Here is a 6,682-nt window from a genome sequence, read left to right as displayed (position 1 = left end):
TGACTGCTTCAATGCGGCGTGGCATGGAGGCAATCAGCCTGTGGCACTGCTGAGGTCTTATGGAGGCCCAGGATGCTTCGAAAGCGGCCTTTAGCTCATCCAGAGTGTTGGGTCTTGAGTCTCTCAATGTTCTCTTCACAATATCCCACAGATTCTCTATGGGGTTTAGGTCAGGAGAGTTGGCAGGCCAATTGAGCACAATGATACCATGGTCAGTAAACCATTTACCAGTGGTTTTGGCACTGTGAGCAGGTGCCAGGTCGTGCTGAAAAATCAAATCTTCATCTCCATAAAGCTTTTCAGCAGATGGAAGCATGAAGTGCTCCAAAATCTCCTGATAGCTAGCTGCATTGACCCTGCCCTTGATAAAACACAGTGGACCAACACCAGCAGCTCACACGGCACCCCAGAACATCACTGACTGTGAGTACTTGACACTGGACTTCTGGCATTTTGGCATTTCCTTCTCCCCAGTCTTCCTCCAGACTCTGGCACCTTGATTTCCGAATGACATGCAGAATTTGCTTTCATCCGAAAAAAGTACTTTGGACCACTGAGCAACAGTCCAGTGCTGCTTCTCTGTAGCCCAGGTCAGGCGCTTCTGCCGCTGTTTCTGGTTCAAAAGTGGCTTGACCTGGGGAATGCGGCACCTGTAGCCCATTTCCTGCACACGCCTGTGCACGGTGGCTCTGGATGTTTCTACTCCAGACTCAGTCCACTGCTTCCGCAGGTCCCCCAAGGTCTGGAATCGGTCCTTCTCCACAATCTTCCTCAGGGTACGGTCACCTCTTCTCGTTGTGCAGCGTTTTCTGCCACACTTTTTCCTTCCCACAGACTTCCCACTGAGGTGCCTTGATACAGCACTCTGGGAACAGCCAATTTGTTCAGAAATTTCTTTCTGTGTCTTACCCTCTTGCTTGAGGGTGTCAATAGTGGCCTTCTGGACAGCAGTCAGGTCGGCAGTCTTACCCATGATTGGGGTTTTGAGTGATGAACCAGGCTGGGAGTTTTAAAGGCCTCAGGAATCTTTTGCAGGTGTTTAGAGTTAACTCGTTGATTCAGATGATTAGGTTCATAGCTCGTTTAGAGACCCTTTTAATGAAATGCTAATTTTGTGAGATAGGAATTTTGGGTTTTCATGAGCTGTATGCCAAAATCATCCATATTAAGACAATAAAAGACCTGAAATATTTCAGTTAGTGTGCAATGAATCTAAAATATATGAATGTTAAATTTTCATCATGACATTATGGAAAATAATGAACTTTATCACAATATGCTAATATTTTGAGAAGGACCTGTATATATATGAGAGAGAGAGATAAATATATAGAGATAGATAGTGTTTTGAAGAAACACATTTACTTTTCTTCGTATTTACTGGAAGGCATTTACTTTTTTTGCCTTCCAGTATGACCTTCCAGCTATGATATTGATTGATTCTGAGTCCTCTAAACTGTTTCTGTATTGTTTTCAGCGAGGTCAGCAGATGTGGTGACTGACTTCAAAGGGAACTGCTGCCAATGATGCCAAGGAGGATGAACCCTCATTCAGACTTGGGCACATTTTTACCTTGTCCAGATTTGATCAGATACAGTTTATTGGTGCAGATGTAATTAATAAACTGTATAAATGGTAGTGCAAGTACTTATTTATTAAAGCTAGTTTTGCATTTACATATCTTACAATAAATTGTTTGGTCTTTTATTTTTGCACAATTCACAGTTGTTTTGTCATGTAATACGATTTTAACTACAGTTTCAATTAAATGAACATTTTAGTCAATGAATTACAATTTTAGTTGTCAGACTACAGGCACAATCAACTCTGTTTTAGATACAAGTACTCAGTTCGCATGGTAGGAAAAAATAGACTAATTATGTATTCTACAAAAATTAAGAAGTCATCCCAGGTCTTCAGTCATATTTTCATACAGCTACTTATTTTCCTAATTTCTTTAAAAATTATTTGACTTTTAAATTAAATAATTTAAAAATTTAATTCTGCTCATCTTCCATCTGTAATATTTGTATGATTTTTTTTAAATACATAGGCAATAGATCTTTCCACATAGTATAGGATGTAGATTTGAAGGTAAGTTTGATCAAAGCTCTTAACTGCTGGCAAAGAATACAGTTATAGCATCCCATGCTAGCATGAGCTAGCATGCGGAGGAGATCAGAAAGAGCATTTATAATAGGTATTGTTACTTCTGTTTGGATTTTCAAATTATAATTTAGTAACCAGTAACCTGTTCATTATTAATGAATTACTGAAAGTCGCTGGAAAGAGTGAAAAAAGTTGTTTTTTGCGTTATGTCGCGCCTGAAGCCGTTCAAACTGACTGACACCGCTGAGATGTTTGGACCAATTGAGAGCTACATGAACCACGTGACCGCCTATCGGCGAGTTCAAAGAGTGTCGTAACTCTCTATGGCGCTGGTTCCGCCCATATCGAGGATGCATTGATCCATCCTTCGGCAGACTTGGGTAAGCTAGGTTTTCCATAATGCACTCAACAGTAGCGGTCAATGGAGAAGGTGAGTGCAGACATTTATCGTGTTTATACCACTATTATTTTCGGACAAAAAGTAGTTTTAAGGCAAGAAAGTCGACCTCAAAACTTCATCCATGCAGTCAGTTTACCAAGAGTGAGCCTAGTTTGAAATGTGCTCCGGTATTTTCGGAGCAGCAGAGCACCGCAGGCAGGCCGCAGTGGCTGCAGGCTCAGCGGGCGGCTGGAGGGGGTTTTCCCCACTAACCGCAGATTGACCTCAGCCAGTCACTCTGTGATTTTCTGCTACCTGTTATTTGTTTGCAGCGGCTGAAAGTTGATATAAAGTTGTGTGTTGTTGTTGTGATGGGTGTGCTGTCTCAGATTCTTCCCTGTTTACCACAGACCGGCCAAAACTTTAACCCTTCCAGATGCTCCTCCTGACCTAATGCACCTGAGGCTGAATCTTCCCATCCAGCATATGGCACACCTGTTCTGCATCGACCGATCAACTGTGTCCACCACGTTCACAAATACCATAGATGTCATGTTTACACACCTTGCTGCTGGGTAACCAGTGAGCATGGTGCTGCCATGTGAAGGTGAGGAGGTGGTTTTACTGGACAAAATTGTGACAGTGTGCTGTGATCTGACCCATGTGTGTCCCAGTATTGTTTTGAAAGTGTAAACCCTAACAGCTTTGTGAAACTTGTGTTAAGCAGAAAGGGCGGAACAAGAACTGTGCCAAAACTTGCTTTGGTCCGTCCAACAGCGCGGTCAACACAACATTAACCTACCTTTTCCGGTAGGTATATGTTGTTGTAATTTTTGAAATGTTGTTTAGTTTTTTGAAATGTTGTGTTTTTTGATTTGTAGTTGTTGTGTTTTTATTTGTTGTTGTGCTTAGTTAATGTCGTTGTGCTTTTTGAAATGTTGTGTTTTTTTAAATGTGTTTTTTGATTTGTCGTTGTGTTTAGTAACTTGTTGATGTGGTTTGCATTTCAGGGTCACTGTAGGTCCAGACAGCATTTGACCATCAATTGGAGCATTCTACACTGAACAGACTTACAAGACAAGTTGAGCTCTATGAAACGTTTGTTCTGTTAGTCAAACACAAAAATATAATTTGTAATGTTTTCAAGGCATTATGACCACCTTGACTTGAAATACATATAGACAGGACAAACATGGAAGTTAGATGAGGTTTTTTTTTTGTGAACTAGGCTTCATCAGGGTAGTGGGTGTGTGTTTGGCTGTGTGGGGGTGGCAGAAGGAAGGGCTCGCCTAGAGCACCATTCATGCAAGAACCGTCACTGTATGGCCTGATCCACAGGGCAGATAAAAACATTTAAGATGGATATGAAATGTTAAACTCTCAGATGAAAGCTGCTCTCCCACATTCTGATTCAATTAGGTTAATGTTTTGTCATTGATTTTGTCTTTAAAATGATTTTTTTTGTCATAAGTCATATCCCCTCTGACTGCATAAATCGCTCATCTTAGTTGCGTTGTGTTTTTTGATGCCAATTCAAGTTTTCACCAAACCTTGTTTGTGCTATTTACAGATTATGTTACTACCTTTTTTACCTTTGTTCCCTTTGTTTTGTAAAAAATAATTAGTTTTGTGTTGGACATTATGCACCTCCTTGCCAACATTTAAGGGTTGTCTATCAATACCAAACACACCTTGTTGTTTTTGCAGATGTATTCAAACATGTTACTGTTCCAGGCATCTCTTTTAATATTAAGCTATTAAACTATTAAACACATTTCTTGTTTGTTTTTGTCCACAATGCACAATAAACTGGATCCCTGTAAATTACTCGTTGTCCATATTTAGCGTAGGGGTTGACTACACTTCCAAACAACAGCCCACTCATCAAGTGGGCTGGTATCTATATAGATTGTGTGGGCTTCACTTTCATCTATGTGCCAAATTCTAGGCTAAAAACATCCACAGTGAGTGTGAGACATGTTGCTTCACAAGCAATATGTTGTATAAGCACTGATTGTATTGTCGTGGGCTGCAACATAAACTAGAGACTGTATGTGTGTGCAACTTTTTTACATGTCATGCTGCTCCCCTTGTAAATCAGTCCAGTCTGTTCAATACGACCAAGTCGTTATTTGTTTCTCTTTCTTGAGAACATAATACTGAACATGTGTTTTCAGTGAGTACAGGTCCTTCTCAAAATATTAGCATATTGTGATAAAGTTCATTATTTTCCATAATGTCATGATGAAAATTTAACATTCATATATTTTAGATTCATTGCACACTAACTGAAATATTTCAGGTCTTTTATTGTCTTAATATGGATGATTTTGGCATACAGCTCATGAAAACCCAAAATTCCTATCTCACAAAATTAGCATATCATTAAAAGGGTCTCTAAACGAGCTATGAACCTAATCATCTGAATCAACGAGTTAACTCTAAATACCTGCAAAAGATTCCTGAGGCCTTTAAAACTCCCAGCCTGGTTCATCACTCAAAACCCCAATCATGGGTAAGACTGCCGACCTGACTGCTGTCCAGAAGGCCACTATTGACACCCTCAAGCAAGAGGGTAAGACACAGAAAGAAACTTCTGAACGAATAGGCTGTTCCCAGAGTGCTGTATCAAGGCACCTCAGTGGGAAGTCTGTGGGAAGGAAAAAGTGTGGCAGAAAACGTTGCACAACAAGAAGAGGTGACCGGACCCTGAGGAAGATTGTGGAGAAGGGCCGATTCCAGACCTTGGGGGACCTGCGGAAGCAGTGGACTGAGTCTGGAGTAGAAACATCCAGAGCCACCGTGCACAGGCGTGTGCAGGAAATGGGCTACAGGTGCCGCATTCCCCAGGTCAAGCCACTTTTGAACCAGAAACAGCGGCAGAAGCGCCTGACCTGGGCTACAGAGAAGCAGCACTGGACTGTTGCTCAGTGGTCCAAAGTACTTTTTTCGGATGAAAGCAAATTCTGCATGTCATTCAGAAATCAAGGTGCCAGAGTCTGGAGGAAGACTGGGGAGAAGGAAATGCCAAAATGCCAGAGGTCCAATGTCAAGTACCCACAGTCAGTGATGTTCTGGGGTGCCGTGTGAGCTGCTGGTGTTGGTCCACTGTGTTTTATCAAGGGCAGGGTCAATGCAGCTAGCTATCAGGAGATTTTGGAGCACTTCATGCTTCCATCTGCTGAAAAGCTTTATGGAGATGAAGATTTCATTTTTCAGCACGACCTGGCACCTGCTCACAGTGCCAAAACCACTGGTAAATGGTTTACTGACCATGGTATCACTGTGCTCAATTGGCCTGCCAACTCTCCTGACCTGAACCCCATAGAGAATCTGTGGGATATTGTGAAGAGAACATTGAGAGACTCAAGACCCAACACTCTGGTTGAGCTAAAGGCCGCTATCGAAGCATCCTGGGCCTCCATAAGACCTCAGCAGTGCCACAGGCTGATTGCCTCCATGCCACGCCGCATTGAAGCAGTCATTTCTGCCAAAGGATTCCCGACCAAGTATTGAGTGCATAACTGTACATGATTATTTGAAGGTTGACGTTTTTTGTATTAAAAACACTTTTCTTTTATTGGTCGGATGAAATATGCTAATTCTGTGAGATAGGAATTTTGGGTTTTCATGAGCTGTATGCCACAATCATCCATATTAAGACAATAAAAGACCTGAAATATTTCAGTTAGTGTGCAATGAATCTAAAATATATGAATGTTAAATTTTTATCATGACATTATGGAAAATAATGAACTTTATCACAATATGCTAATATTTTGAGAAGGACCTGTATAGCGTTGCTGTGAAAACACCAGTCCTGGGTCAGGTCCTAGGCAGAGGCAGTGAGAGCTTTAAGAAAATCCCAATGTGTCAACTCTTACCTTTTCATCGTGGTAAAATCCTCCAGACATTTTAACCGGGCCTTTGCCATTCTTAAAATTTGGATATTATGTTAAAAGCAAATTAGAACTCAGACAAAACTTATTTGTTCTACATTAGGTTCAGAGCTGATCCCTAAATGTTGACTTACACAAACTTTCCAAAGATGAAATATAAGAATCCTCAATTTCATTTCTAATTAATTGATTAAATGAATGACCAATTGCTACACAGCAGACCAAATCATATTTGGAAAAAGAATTCAAATAGCCCCGTGCCTCCTATAATTTAGAAGTTACGTTTTTCTTCTGC

At 41.0% G+C, this 6,682-nt stretch overlaps 1 long non-coding RNA gene across 2 annotated transcripts; it reads left to right on the top strand.

Moving 5' to 3' along the window:
• The first annotated feature begins 2,198 nt into the window (after positions 1–2,198).
• Positions 2,199–4,262, top strand: LOC124860711. Of its 2 annotated transcripts, none has more exons than XR_007036423.1 (4): positions 2,199–2,489; positions 2,899–3,095; positions 3,216–3,298; positions 3,499–4,262. It is a non-coding gene; the product is annotated as an uncharacterized LOC124860711 (long non-coding RNA). The 2 variants fall into 2 exon arrangements; XR_007036422.1 differs by having other exon boundaries at positions 2,404–2,539.
• Positions 4,263–6,682: the final 2,420 nt, after the last annotated feature.

The sequence above is a fragment of the Girardinichthys multiradiatus genome, chromosome 23, assembly GCF_021462225.1.
Source record: "Girardinichthys multiradiatus isolate DD_20200921_A chromosome 23, DD_fGirMul_XY1, whole genome shotgun sequence".
NCBI classification, from domain to species: domain Eukaryota; kingdom Metazoa; phylum Chordata; class Actinopteri; order Cyprinodontiformes; family Goodeidae; genus Girardinichthys; species Girardinichthys multiradiatus.
This window is presented reverse-complemented; position numbering and strand designations above follow the sequence as displayed.